Source organism: Cygnus atratus, chromosome 3, assembly GCF_013377495.2.
Source record: "Cygnus atratus isolate AKBS03 ecotype Queensland, Australia chromosome 3, CAtr_DNAZoo_HiC_assembly, whole genome shotgun sequence".
Taxonomy (NCBI): Eukaryota; Metazoa; Chordata; class Aves; order Anseriformes; family Anatidae; genus Cygnus; species Cygnus atratus.
The window spans coordinates 38,833,610-38,847,603 of record NC_066364.1 but is presented as its reverse complement, the minus strand read 5'-3'; the positions used below and the strand labels follow the sequence as shown (position 1 = coordinate 38,847,603).

The following is a 13,994-nucleotide window of genomic DNA, read 5'->3' as shown; positions in this document are numbered from 1 at the left end:
TGGAAAATTAAGAGGCTATGGACCGCTTTGGTGATGAAGAAAGTTACGCGAGTATATGACTTACTGATGTTGGAGTGATGTATTTTTGGAAGTGAGATGGCGATAAGCCGCTAGTTGTGAGGTTAAAGTCAATCAGATGTGGGCCTGAAAAAGGCAGAGTATGTGGATGTAACTCACTTCTGCCTGATTAGAGAGCTGCTAACTCAGAACTGACTGTAAAAGACCTCAAAGGCCCGTCTGATGTCACCAAGTAGCCTGTGGACAAAAAAAGTGGTGAAGGTTTGCAGAAATAGGATGGAAGCCGACAAAAAATCAGTGGTAGGAATGGCAGCAGCAGAAGTGTCAAATAATCTGTGTATTTATTGGGCATTTGGAAACCTATATCTAGGTGGAGAGAGCATGGTACCATCTGGAGGGGGTTTTTGTGCCAAGAAGACTTGTTTCCACTGTTTTTGTTTTTATTTTTGTTTCCTGTGCCTTAAGGAGTAGCTTAATGGGCTCACCTTCCAATCCTGCATTTCCTCACCCAGAGCTGGCAGTCACTTGGCGGTGTCTGGCCTACACCATAGCCCTCGCTCCATCTGTTAGATTCCAGGTTTTTGGCCTGGTTACCATCTCACCTCCTTTTAATTATCCCCTAACCCGTTCTCCCCTTGACCATTTTGTTTCTATTTGCTTTTATTTCTTTACTCTGTACGTTTCTTCCTCACTTAGCCCTGCTCCATCGTGAAAATCAAAAGTCAAATGTGAGGGCAGTAGTGCCTTACTCCGCTCCTAGAGGCTTTTGTGCTGGTGGTTGTTCTCGCTCAAATCATCACAGTGCTTTTCTTCCCATAAATGCACATAATGGTCGACCCAATGGGCCTAGTAAACCACTAGTGAATGAGAAGCTGGAAAGATGCTGCCTCATTTATATTAGGATGCAAAATCTTCAGCTGGCTGCTGTCCTGTATCCCAGCGTGTAGTTCTTCAGACTGACTTTTCAAAATGATCTATCCTCTGAATTTTAAAGGTAAGGACAACAAACCAGACCAAGTGGAAGCTTTGTAAATTTTAATGTGCAATAAACGACCAAACTGTGGCTCTTGAGCTGGATGTAGATTACTACCACTTAAAATTCAGCGCTTGAACTGGAACTATTTCATGCAGCCAGCTGCAGCACTGGGGTGATGATGGGTCCTGCTCAGTCAAAGTAATTTCTGGCTGTAGGAGCATGAGAGTAAGCAGGGATGCTGTAGGTCAGGACTGGTGAGGTTTCCAGCTGCCTCGGGGTGTTGCTTTGCTGTCTGCAGTGCAGAGAAGCTGCACTTTTCTCCATCGCAGATCGCACAGCCCAGCAGGTTGGGGCTTTGTCACCAGTGCTTGGGCCTTCTTCCGTAACCTGCTCCGGTTGTCAGAAATATCCAACAATGCACTGAGTCTGAGAGAATTATTAAATAGTTAGTCTTTATCTCAAAAGCTACATACCCATTAAAACAAGGAATATACTTCTTTCTCTGCCATATTTCAGTATCATTCTAGATCAGTCTTTGGTTTCCCTCTCCACTGGGCATGCATAAAAGTATTTTGTCATTTACACTGTGACCCTATGTAAGTTTTCAATGCTTTTTTTTTCCCTCTTTTTTTTTTCCTCTCTCCAAATCTCAGACATCTTCCTGAGAGGTGTTTCTACGTCAGTGGGAATCATGCTTTTGTGATTAAATGTTACCACTTCTGTGTCACTGTTAGGAAATTTCAGTGGAAGTATTTGTTCCATTGTCAGGCGTAGCTCAGGTGATCAAAATCTTCAAATCTTACTTCTGTGATCAAGATGGAGTTTATGCTCCGTTCTCAGTATCAAACAGAATTCCTAAACTCTTCTTATCTGGTTTAGACTACCTCTGGTGATATCAAATAGAAACATACTATATATTGAATCTTTAATTAAATGAAGGAAGTTGAAAGGGGTCTTAAAAAGGATGGAGAGGGACTCTTTACTCAGGTAGATAATGATAGGACAAGGGGGAATGGTCTTAAACTAAAAAAGGGTAGGTTTAGATTAGACATTAGGAAGAAATTCTTCACTCAGAGGGTGGTGAGGCCCTGGCACAGGTTGCCCAGAGAAGCTGTGGATGCCCCATCCCTGGAGGTGTTCAAGGCCAGGTTGGATGGGGCTTTGGGCAACCTGGTCTGGTGGGAGGTGTCCCTGCCCATGGCAGGGGGGTTGGAATTGGATGGGCTTTAAGGTCCCTTCCAACTGGAGCCATTCTATGATTCTATGTCCAAGCAGACATAATTTCACTCAGCGACTCATTTGTTTTGCACAATGAACAGTAACTAATTAGCCAGTGCTGTCTATCTGTGCTACTTTTTGTAGTATCAGACATCAGGTTCAGAAAGCATTTGGACCATATATCCCTTTGAAAATCTGCTTAGTTCCCTGCAAAACCGTGTGGAGGGCCCAGGTGAGGGAAAGGCTTCGCTGCAGAGGTGTCGTGTACTGCCCGAAGCCTGGCATAGCTGATAAGTGAAATCAACTTTGATTTCTTTGCTCAAGGAACACAAGCTGGAAATGTAACTGTGTCAAGAGCCAGGTCTTCCAGGTGTACACCAAAAGGTTTTAAGTCATGTTAGAAAAAAAAATATTTGTCTATGGCTAACTCTTAGCCTCATTGCTCTGATGGAGTCCTTGAGGAGATCCATTCATGACCAAGAATCTGTGTTCATTTCCTAGAGTTAACAAAAGAGGATTAGGCTACTTGCTTTTGATTGTTATTATTTGTGATGTTGAAGATCAAGGATAATATTTGAGCACAGTATAATTTTGGTTTGAGAAAAAGGGAGATCGTTTTTTGCTTTTCATTTAAGAAATTATTCACACATCAGTTATGTTTTTTGGGAAATGATCTAGTGAAGTTAAAACAAACACTCTTCAATATTTTCCTGAAGGGCTATTTTCTTAACTAGTGGGCCATGCTAGTGGTACAACTTAAATTAATATACAGTAATGCAGATGTGGAATATGTAATTCTGACTCTTGAAACTTTAGTGTGGGAAAGAAAACAATGAAACTAGCAGAAAAATAAGTGCATATGGATGAAGCATTATACTTGGTGCACAATGAACAGTACATATTTTGGGCAAGGGAATTCATATAACTGTCTAAGTAGGAAAAATGCCTATAGATATTTAACTGACTTCTACTTTCGGTTTTGTGATTTATGACCAAAACTGGGAAAATGCAAATCTGTTTGGACCTAATTACTAGTTGGTATCCCAGTATGGAAAATGGAATTGGGATATCCGCTATCTTCTGAATTAGCTGGAGGACTCAGCTGTGGTGACTAAGTGGGTCGCTCTACTCATTAATTGAGGGGCAACTGTTTAATACTGTCCGCTGTACCACTTCACAGCCTGTCACTTTTCCGAGCTGCCTCCTGGCAATCGCGCTCCGTAGGGAAGCCGTCAGCCTGCTCCTATTGGAAGGGTTTGCAGGAGACGTGCGCTTAATTTGGATAAAATGAATAAAGGCACAAAGAAAATTGTAAAGATGGGGGGGTGAAATTTAAAGCAGTTTGTTAGGATGCAAGTTTGTAAGGCATCCCTGCTAGCTCTTTCTTTTCTTGTGGTATGCCCAGTTTTGCAAAAAATTCCTGTGCAAAATTAATCTTTTTTTTTTTAATTAAGAAATATTAAAATTGGAGCATTTTATTGTTATGGCTTTAACATGGCAAGTTTTAATTCAACTTTGTAGCAAATTAAGCCCTCAAGTGCCATTGCGTAGCAGAAGAATCAGATGTTTTTAAATATCCAGAATATAATGTTGAATCTTAATTTTTGTGTTACAGTCATTGCGCTGGGGCCCCGTGGAATATACTGGCAATATACACTTTGAATCAGGCATTGCAACAGTAAATGTGCAAAGACTTTGTATTCGTGAATATCCATTTTATAGTTAATTGAATTATTGTGTATACAAATTTGGCTTTGTTCATGAGTCTTAGTGGAAATGCATAATAAAACATCATCCTTAATTATCTGATTTAATTAAAACAGGTCTGTCCAAGTTCTTGATAAGCAGAGATCGGATTATATTATGGCAGTTTACACAGGGGCTGGATAACAAATAAACCTTATCAGTTTTATAATGTTTGAAGATCGTTTAGAGAACAAATTAAAATGTACTTGGCCACATTTGTAAGGCCTTGCGCTCAATCCAGTGTCACTTGTTTCTTTGACATCACAAGAGCTTTTGACTAAAGCTGAATTTGATCAAAATGAGTACTGGGGAGCTTCTTAGCTATAGTGAGTGAGGAGAACCTTGCTCAGCTGCGGACATAGAGTAACACAGAATTTGCTGATTCTCTGCCATGTCTACGTTCGGATGTACATGTGTTCATCTGTACACATGTATATCATGTGTAAATAGCTCTAAGAATTTGCTAACGGCACCTGTTAAACCTCTTCCAGCCCCAGCAGGACCCTAGTCTCAGGCACGTGTGCTCTCCCAGGTACGTATGATGTGTTGACACCCCTCACCATCATCACTGGGTGGGGGAAAGTGTTGTGGACCAAGTCCTAATCCCTAAAAGAAAAAACTGCAGTTACTTTGCACGTTGAAATAGAGAACTGGAAAGAGCACAGTAAATTACACGAATAAGCTGTGCAGTATACACCGCTCTATTTCATCAGGTAAAACGGGCTTGAAAGACCATTGCTGTTCAGCAGCGGCGTTCCTTCCTAGCCTTGAGAGTGTTTATCTCATTTTGAAGCTATCACAAAAGTCAATTAAACTTTCTTGTAGCAGCCTATTTCTCTTATTTGAAAGAAGCATTTGAAAACATCTTAGTTAATTGATGTCAATTTCTCAATTGTGCTTCTGAGAAGAGATTGACAGCGAGAAATGCCTAATGCTTATTTTGAATTCAGTAATGCAGATGTGCTGTCAAATTAAGCATTAACACACGCGGCACTCGTGTTATTCTTGGGTATTGCTTTGAATATATTAGGTGCGTGACCTTTGGATTTGCTCCCTCAGAAGCAGCAAACTGGTGATAGCTCAGTGGCACTCTTGTGGTCTGCTCTCTACCTTTTTTTTTTTTTTTTTTTAAGTCTCCCTGCGCAAATAAGGAGCGCAGCATACAGCCAGTGTTAGTAGCAGCTGTACAGAATGCAGTTAATAAAGTAGCTGTAAAACCAAAACCAGATTAAAAAATAGAACCATCAAGCATGTTTCCTCCTTCCTTCCCTTTCCCCTTTCCCTTCTCCCTCCCCACCCCCAGTAAGTTTTATTGTTGTTCACCACAGCATTTTTTTCCTTTGGGACTGGTTAATGAACTCAACAGTGTGGTGGTTTCATCTTCTCCATGTCAGAGGTTGCATCCCATCACAGACTGCAGTAACTTGCAGCAAATCTTACATCTGGAAAATGCTTTTCCTTTACATCTCTTAGAGGGGGGTGCTAGAGAAGATGAAGAAGCAGGTTTCAGATCATGTATATGGTTTCTCTTGCTTTCAGTCCTCTCTGAAAGAAGCAGTCTATAACAATCCTTTGTGAAACTAGCAGCAGTTCTAATGGGCTGGAAGTGTCCTGAGCATCCAGTGTGTGGAGTACTTGTGTTTTTTGTTTTTTTTCAGAGGTACCTCAACCAGGGACACAAAGCAAGCTACAGACAGGGATCAGTCTTCTTGGATTTCTTGCTTGGGGGTGCTGCTCTTTCTGCATCATGTGAATATCAACAAGAATGCCTGTTGCCTTCCTACTCTGGAAAGAATAAAGGCACTGTTGGTTGGGTCCTTGGCTGTAAAACTATAGGGGCAAATGGTGAAGGAAGAAGCTGTAGCTGTGGTTCTTTGAATTACAGTGTTATGTTCTGTGGCCTACTAGCACCAAATCTTCAGAGGATTTGGCTTAGATGTGAAGGCGTCAAGGAATCTTTGGGAGCCCTGCACGTCCTGCCCTCTAGCCACAAAACAGCTAAAGCGTGGAGCTGAAGTATGGAGCAAAAATCGCTTTAGTGGCAGCTTGAATCCTCAGTCTTTCAGCTTCATCTGCTTTATGGATGAGAACATGTTTACATTACATCTGAAAGGGCTGTTGTAGCTGTGAGGTTAATAAATATTTCTTTCTGCTTTGCTGTTGAATTTCTAGGTTTAGACCAGAGGAGAGTAGGTAGGTGCAAGAGCAAACCCAGACAGAATGAGGTCAGTCTCCTTCCTCTCTGTGCATGCACCTGCCCGTTGCTTCTTCATGTTACTTCAGCCTTGCTGCTCCTGGTATTATTAATACAGAGCTGCTGAGGGTTCAGTGCAGTGACCAGGTGAGCTCGTACAGTATCAGGGCAGCTCCTGTCATGCTGCGAGAGCTGGGAATGGGCTGTGCCCGGGAGAGGTGGCTGCTGGTGAAGCTGGTCACCCACAAAGTGCTGGGAAACCCTAGGACGCGAGCCTGTTGCAAAAGGATTTCTTGTAGTTATCTGTATCTTGTAGTTATCTGTAATTACAACAAGTAGGGCACTGTCAGTAAGTATTTTCTCATGGAATATGAATTTCAGTTTCAGTGTCTTTTAGCATTATTTTGCTGCACGAGCCGTTAGTTAGGGCCATATGCACTTGAATACCGTGACTGAGCTTTAAAGGGTAAAGTACTGTATTCCGTACAAGAAAGCACTCCTAAGGGTGATGAAGGGCTATAGAGAGGAAGATGCATCGATTCTTGCAACAGATTTTTTTCTCCTCTTGCAACAGAATTGTTCTTACTGGAGAATGATCATACAGTGAAGCTAAATCCAGTAGTACTAACACTCCTTCGGTCAGACTTTAAAATGATGACAGCTTACAAATGTCCCATCTTGAGCAGGTGTTTGTTTGTGCTGGATTCTGGTCTGGTGTTTAAAATTACTAGCGTAGCTCCCTTACGGACCTCTTAAGATGTCCTTCAGTGACCAGTCGTATCCACTGTGCTTTTGTTTGGACTCTTGGCTATTCCTGCCTGGAACAGATGGCACTCACTTAAACTGACAAGCTGTGGGATAGCCGAGCATTACTAATAAAACCTATCACATGTTAAACTTGACCTGACATTAATCAAGTTTTGAATGCTACAAATGATTCATGGATAATAATTAGTCTCTTGATCATATTAGTGAACATCAGTCTCACATTGCTCCCATTATCTGCTTTCATTCTTATAGGGAACAAATCCATTGCAGTAATTAGGTGTTTTTAATGTCTTTTGAGCCAAAATGTTCTGTATGATTAACTTGGCAAAGAGGTTATTTTTAGTCTTTTAGTCTTGCTGTAGGATTGGTTTTGGAGCTTCTACTAAATTAACAAACCGAAAGGCTCTTCATAAAATAGTATTTTATAAAAAGTATTTATTTTTTAATCTTATAAAATGAGAAAATTCCCATGTTTCTTTAGACAGTTTAGTATAATTTTCATCACAATATATTTCAGCTATTGCCACAGAATACACTTCAAAATAGCAGTGATTTTGTTAAATGGATGAGCCTTTGGAGTTTACTTTTATTCTTCCTGTTTAGTACTGAGTTATTGGTTAACATAAAGTGCTTTCAACCCTTACACTTCTATATAGACAAAATAACATTTACAGCTTTTCTCTGTTTATATCTTGAATTAACATCTTGAGAGGATGGCTGTGTGAGACCTAGGATTTGAGCTTTAAATATAATTTCTTAAAGGATTTTCATGCAATTTGTATTATACAGTGTTTTTACAGCCAAAGAGCATGAAATTTCATTTTAAGTAATGAGGAACTGAAAAGTTCATACTTGAGTTCCTTATGCAGTTAAGGCAATGTAGATCATTTCACTGGTTTACTAAAAATGGATCAGCTATTCTTCAATATTCGTTGCTTCTTGGTGAGCATATCAAACTTCTTTAGATAATTCTTTCTCAGGGACTTAAACTTTTCATTTCTACATATTGTGATCCTACTCTTTCTTTTGGCATATTTAAGAGTAATAGCATGAACCAAGAAATAGTTTATAGGCTCATTATTTTTTTTTACATATTAATGTAAGAATAAACTATGGTTTTGTGACTGTACTCTCAGTTAACAGGCTGCATTTCCTTCCTTGCATTTCTCTTTGGTTTCCTAACAAATCAAAATTTCTAAGATAAGTATAGCCAAATACAATGAAAAATTGAGAAATTGGCCTTTACCCTGCTATAAAATATACTTCAATTAACATACTAAATACTGCTCTTACTTTAAGGAGTGTATCGTGGTTTGGTTAGGTAATGAGAATGATGCAGAACAAACTGGATCATGTTAAACTGATTAAAAACCTACTCTTCAACATTTTTTATAGGTGATTTAGAGGAAAGCATGAAATCGTATGAACGAGGCACAGATTACAGATGTTAGCAAGCGGGAAATAAATGTTCACATGGAAATTCTACTTACAGCTCTTAGAATGACTGGATGCAAGCAAAAAATATTTCCTTGTGCAGCCATGTACCAAGTCTCACTTCGGGCATCATAGGCCGTGTTTTCAGGACCTTCACAGTTACTTGGAAGGAACAAACCTCTTTGAGTCAAGCAGCCAGATGTAATGAGCTATCAGCTGGTGAAACGCTTTCTCTGGCAAGTGTTAATGTCTCCTTTGGACATCTCTGGATACTCCCCAGTGCATTTTTTTTTTCTTGCTGATACGGCTTTTCTGGAATATTCTGTCAAGACCAGCTGAATGGTTTCAGTTGATGGGGAGAAAAATAACTGAGTTTAGAGGAGAAATTATGGATGGATTTGAGGAGTTATATCAGCTTGCTTGTGAAGCGTTAGAGATGTGACACTAGTTTCTTTGCATGAAAAACTCCTGAGAGGAGACTCGGTCACTCTTCCTGTAGAGGAACAAGGAAGAAAAGTTGAAGCAAGAAAAAATTGCTGAGAAATAGGCATTAATTTTTTAATTGCAGATGCAGTAGTCCATAGGAGCAACTCAACAAAAATTGTGGTTCTCCATTACTGCATGCTATCTATAGCTTGAGACTGGACGGTTTTCCAAAAGATTACTTGGGGCTTGAGCATATCACTTGAAGAGTAACTTCCATATGCATGAGAGGATAGGTTTTCATCATCTCCTCCTCCTCCTAGCTGACTGAAAGTTGATCCAAACTGGTGATCTAGGCTATGGCACAGTTGGGGCAGGGAGGGAAGGAAGGAGTAGAACTGCCAGAGGTCTTTGATCCTTCCCCTCAGAAACTGTTAATTTGCACTGGGTTTGTTTGGGTCAGCTGTTTTACTTCAAATCTTAAAACTGGGTGAGGGGAATGGTATCCCACGTATGGAAAATAGACAAGTCTGAGGGGCTTCACCTCGTGTTTTTTGCCATTTCTCAGAAGGTTTGTGCTCCCTTTAATTCTCAAGGCTGTGTATTCTCCTGAGTCACTAAATACTAGTTTGAAAGCATTGCCATGTTTCTGTAGAAATTTCAGTGCCAGTAAGTATCTGCTTTATCAAAGAACCAAAATCCAAACTTCTCTTGACATTTTGTTTTGGAATCTAATTCTCTTAAAATATGAGATAGACAACATTTTTATTTTTTTCCTGTGTGCGTGTAAAATTTGAGGGTTTTATTGTAAATATATGTAGCCTCCCCCTCCCAGTGTATATTGGATGCTTTTTCACTTATTTATATCTTGGTACTCTCTCTGATTTAAAAAAAAAAAAAAAAAAAAAAAAGACACTTCTACAGGATGGGAAAATACAAAGATTCTGGGCAGAAGGAATAGCTGACACCTTGGTTTGCAGGGAAAATTTTGCTCATCTGCTCTGAAGCTGCAATTGGTGGTATTTTCAGGTATTGTACAGTAGCATGAGTATCATCTTAAAGGAAGCTTATACTCCACCAACAAACCTTTAATTCTTTTTCAGGAGGCTTCCTTTTCAAAATGTGATGTTAGAAAGAAGGAGTTTATAATGTAAATAGTTTGAATGACAGCCATCACTGGTAGTTAGCTTTATTGATTTATTTTTGGGAATTGTCATTTGTGGGAATGAATCTGAGCAACTATTTCTGTGTAATTTTAACTTAAACTGAACTTGACATATAACACATTCCATAGAATTTCAGATGTCATTCAGAGTCAGGATTTCTGAAGTATGCAGGAGGTTCTCGACGTATTTTTCTTTAACCCCTAACAAGGAAGAATTCTATTTTTTTAATGCAAAATTGTTTTGTTAAGCGGGTTTTCATTTTTTTCAGTTTGTTTTTTTTTATGTTAAATCCGTAAAGGCTTCCTAATTGAAACAGTGGTTTTGTTACACAAATCTTTAACTGGATTTGTTATTCAGAGATCCTTTCTTCAGAGACTTCCATATGTAATAATAGAGATGAAATTGCTTTATCTTGTTAGTTAGCGCAAAAAAAAAAAAGAGCAGACATTCATTTAATTAATTCACATACGTTTATATGTTTTATTAAATGCTTTTAAACCACTGTACATTTTGGAAACATTTGTGCCTGCCACCTTGGATGTAAAACTTCCTGGGATGTCTTAGATACATCAGGCAGCAATGTTAAAGTGATTAATTTTTATGTTGAGCTTGGAAAATCAAGGCCTCGTGAAAGGGGGTGTACTAAGGTGAGACTATTGAGGGCTATTGAGGAAATTGTTATGTAAAAAAGAGCAGATAATTCAGAAAAATACAGAGACTGGCAAATAAGATGAAACTAATATAAAATAAAACAGAAATAATATCCTGGTTTATAAGCGGAACAGTCCATCTCTTTTAGAGTAATGCAAGGAAAGAGCCATGGTAATTGTTTCCTCTCAGATAAGGTAGCTATTAGTGCTGGTAACAACGGAATATTTTCTGGAGACTGTATAATATGTTTGAAAAAAGTCTGCAGCATCTGTACAGGGACTTACTATTTATGAACCCACGTCTGCAGAACCTGACAGCTCTCAGGATGTGCCAATTATTTTGTAGTCTCGTGCTGAAGGCTGTAATCATGAGATGAAGAGATCGTCCTTGAAGTTGGGCTGCAACTTGACTCAGTTAAGATGTTGGCTACGTGAAGTTAGGCATGACAGGATGCTCATGTCTGAAGGCATTTCGGATTCTAGTTAACTGACAGTTCAATTGCTGGTTTGGTTGTATCTAATGTTTTTGAATAAGGTATGTTCCCTTTCCCAGCCTTCACTGTGGGGTGAACAGGTAGATGAGCACAAACACGAAGATGGCTCAGAAAAACTGCTTCAGGACAGGTGCGTGCAGAACTGCTGTCGCTTGACTGAAAGCTGAATGAAGCATATAGCCGGTCTGAAATTGAAAAAGCAAGGCAAATGGACATACATTTGTCTTGTGTTATAAAATGCAAAGTCATTTGTTTCTGTATTCCCAGCGATTTCACTAGGTGAATAAGAAGTGTCAGTTTTGAATCAAACAGACAAAATTGTTGAGAGTATTTCTATTTTGTGACGGTAGTTCCATAGTAATTGCGGGCAAGGATTTGAGGCAATGGTTTTGTAGAAAGTTGATATGACTTAGCAGGGATGTTGTTTCATTTTGGAATCTGCATAATTCTCCAGCCATATTGTTGCCATATTTTTTTGTATGGGAAGGAAAAGGCACAGTACTACCCATTGAACTTACTTATTTTATGAATAGAGTGGCATCTGAAAGCTCCCAAGGACCACATGGCTGGCCTCAGAATTACAGCAACATTGATTAAAAGCTACCAGGGTTGTGTGGAATCTGTACGCACCAAATTTTCCTCCTCTTCCTGCTGAAGGAGCCAAATGATTTCTTTATTGTTAATTACGGAGAGATCTCTAAAGTGCGATTCTTCAACTATCCACTCCAGAAATTTTGCTGTCTGATTGTTTTAGCAAAATCAGTGTCACAGGTTATCAGTACTGCTTTTGATGACGTATGGCTGCTCCTGACCTCTGTGGCTCAAAAGCAAGGAGAAATCCTTTTCCTCGTACGGCTCCAGTCATTTCATGTGATTATGCCATTCTGTTTATCAGATGCCTGTTATTAGATACAGCAAATACTTTAAAACTAAAATTAAAAAATAAGAAAGGAAAAGTTTTAAATAGTAAATTGTAGAAAGAATATATGCTTCATTGCAATGTTCACTGTAAAGCAGGACACTGCAAGAAGTGAACAAAGGGTTTCACAGGTGGAAATACATGCCGTGAGGCTACAGGGCAGAAGAATTGGCTTGCACGCATCATTTACCCATCTTTTATGAAATGACATTGAGATGCATTGCATTTTATCTGATCCCTGGCAGTCATCCCAGTCAGGCAGGTGTGCCATTTATCATGGTGCCGATTAAAAAGACTGTTCAACTTAATTAGAAATTTTAACATGTGTGGAAAATTGAACATCATTTTTTAAAAGATAAACCATGTTATCTGCATTTTAAGTTCATAAACCTTAAAACCTTACATCAATTATATTCCTGGTGTCAAAAATATTTGCCTATATGTCAAACATTCCTTTTCTGCTCATTCTCCTGTCATTTCAAACTTTCTGTAGTATTCAATAGATACATGTTCTGCTGTTCACAGACGAGCTCTAAATTGTTTAATTCTGAAGAAAAAGTATATGGGAAGAAGCTCAGATACAATTTCCATTCCCTTCGTTCCAATCTTTTTTAGTAATTTTTTTTTCTAGAATGTTATAATTGAAGTACTTGTAATTGACCTAATGAGAATGAACCCAGAATAACCGGGAGCACAAAGACATTTAATTATCTGTTCTGGCTTTAAAAACCTTTTGTCTTTGATGCGTAATTGACACTTGAGGAAAGATGTCTTAATAAGATGACCGTGGAACTCCAAAATGAGGGAATGAGTTCAAGTCTCCAGGAAATCTGAAACTGGATGTCAAGTTGATGGGAAGGAATCTCTCGCATTTTGTAATTCTGATAGAGCAGTGAATGAAAAGGAATACCAGAAAGTATTTTTGAAATGTTAAGTAAAGATATATTTTTAAATCACATCTTTCTCCCATTTATGAATTTTATAGTAGTGCTTTAATTCTCTATAACCTTAGTTAGAGCAGAGTGGAGAGAGCTGCAGGTAAAAGAGAGCTTGATAATAATTCTGTGCTTTACCTTAAAGAGTCGCAAACTCCAGATTAAACGATTGCTTCTGTACTCTTGAGTTGTATTTTGGGAAAGACTAAATGATGAAGTTTATGTAAGCTCCAATGCCAAAATAACCATCTCCTCAAATACTTCTTTTAAGAAGTTATAAGGGTTTTTGCATGCTGGTTTGGTTAGAGCCTGTTAATAAGCTAGCTAGAAAAGTACCTATTAAAAGGATAGTCATAGGTAACTTGAAATTTGTATTTTATTTTTAGTCCTTTTTTTTTCCTACTTTGGAGAGAGGGTTTTTTTGGTGCTTGAATTTAGTGAAATCTTTCCCATATGTTTTTGTAAATATCAAGTGTATTCTTATTACAGATTTCGTATTGGCTAGTAGATTTTTTGGAACTATACAGTAACCTTGAAAGTTATTTCCAGAAGACTTAGCTTGTGTAGACTTTTTTAAAAAAAAAAAAAAAAGTTATATTTTATATTTTTATTTTAAATACTGTTTAAAATATGTGGCCATCAAGCTTTTGATTTATTAAGTGTTTAGCTGCACTGCTTTGACTTGTTCAACCTGCAGTAACACACAAATGTTAATTCTTGACTTCTTTCATATTTTTGCCCTTTACTGAGGGCAGAGGTTGGTACTTAATTTGAATAATTTAGGCAGTGGCTCTTTCACTGAAATTGGACTATACAAAGGAAATGGTAGAAAGCTAATATTTGACGCTAAAATGTTGCTTTAAAAACTGCCTGTGATTTTCAGATGGATTTGCCATGTTTTGTGACCACATGGTAACTTACATGTCAGAGTTTATCAGCCTAGAACTTTGACAGATTCTTCATCTCTACAGTAAAACAAACTGAAATTAGTAAAGAGGTATTTTGGCAATTGTCCTCGTTTTTGCTGTTACTTGTCAATTTGTGGTTCTCACT

At 38.5% G+C, this 13,994-nt stretch overlaps 1 protein-coding gene across 3 annotated transcripts in view; it reads left to right on the top strand.

Moving 5' to 3' along the window:
* The window catches only part of RNGTT (RNA guanylyltransferase and 5'-phosphatase), a 185,404-nt gene that overhangs the window by 82,185 nt on the left and 89,225 nt on the right, over positions 1 to 13,994 (top strand). The window lies entirely within an intron of this gene.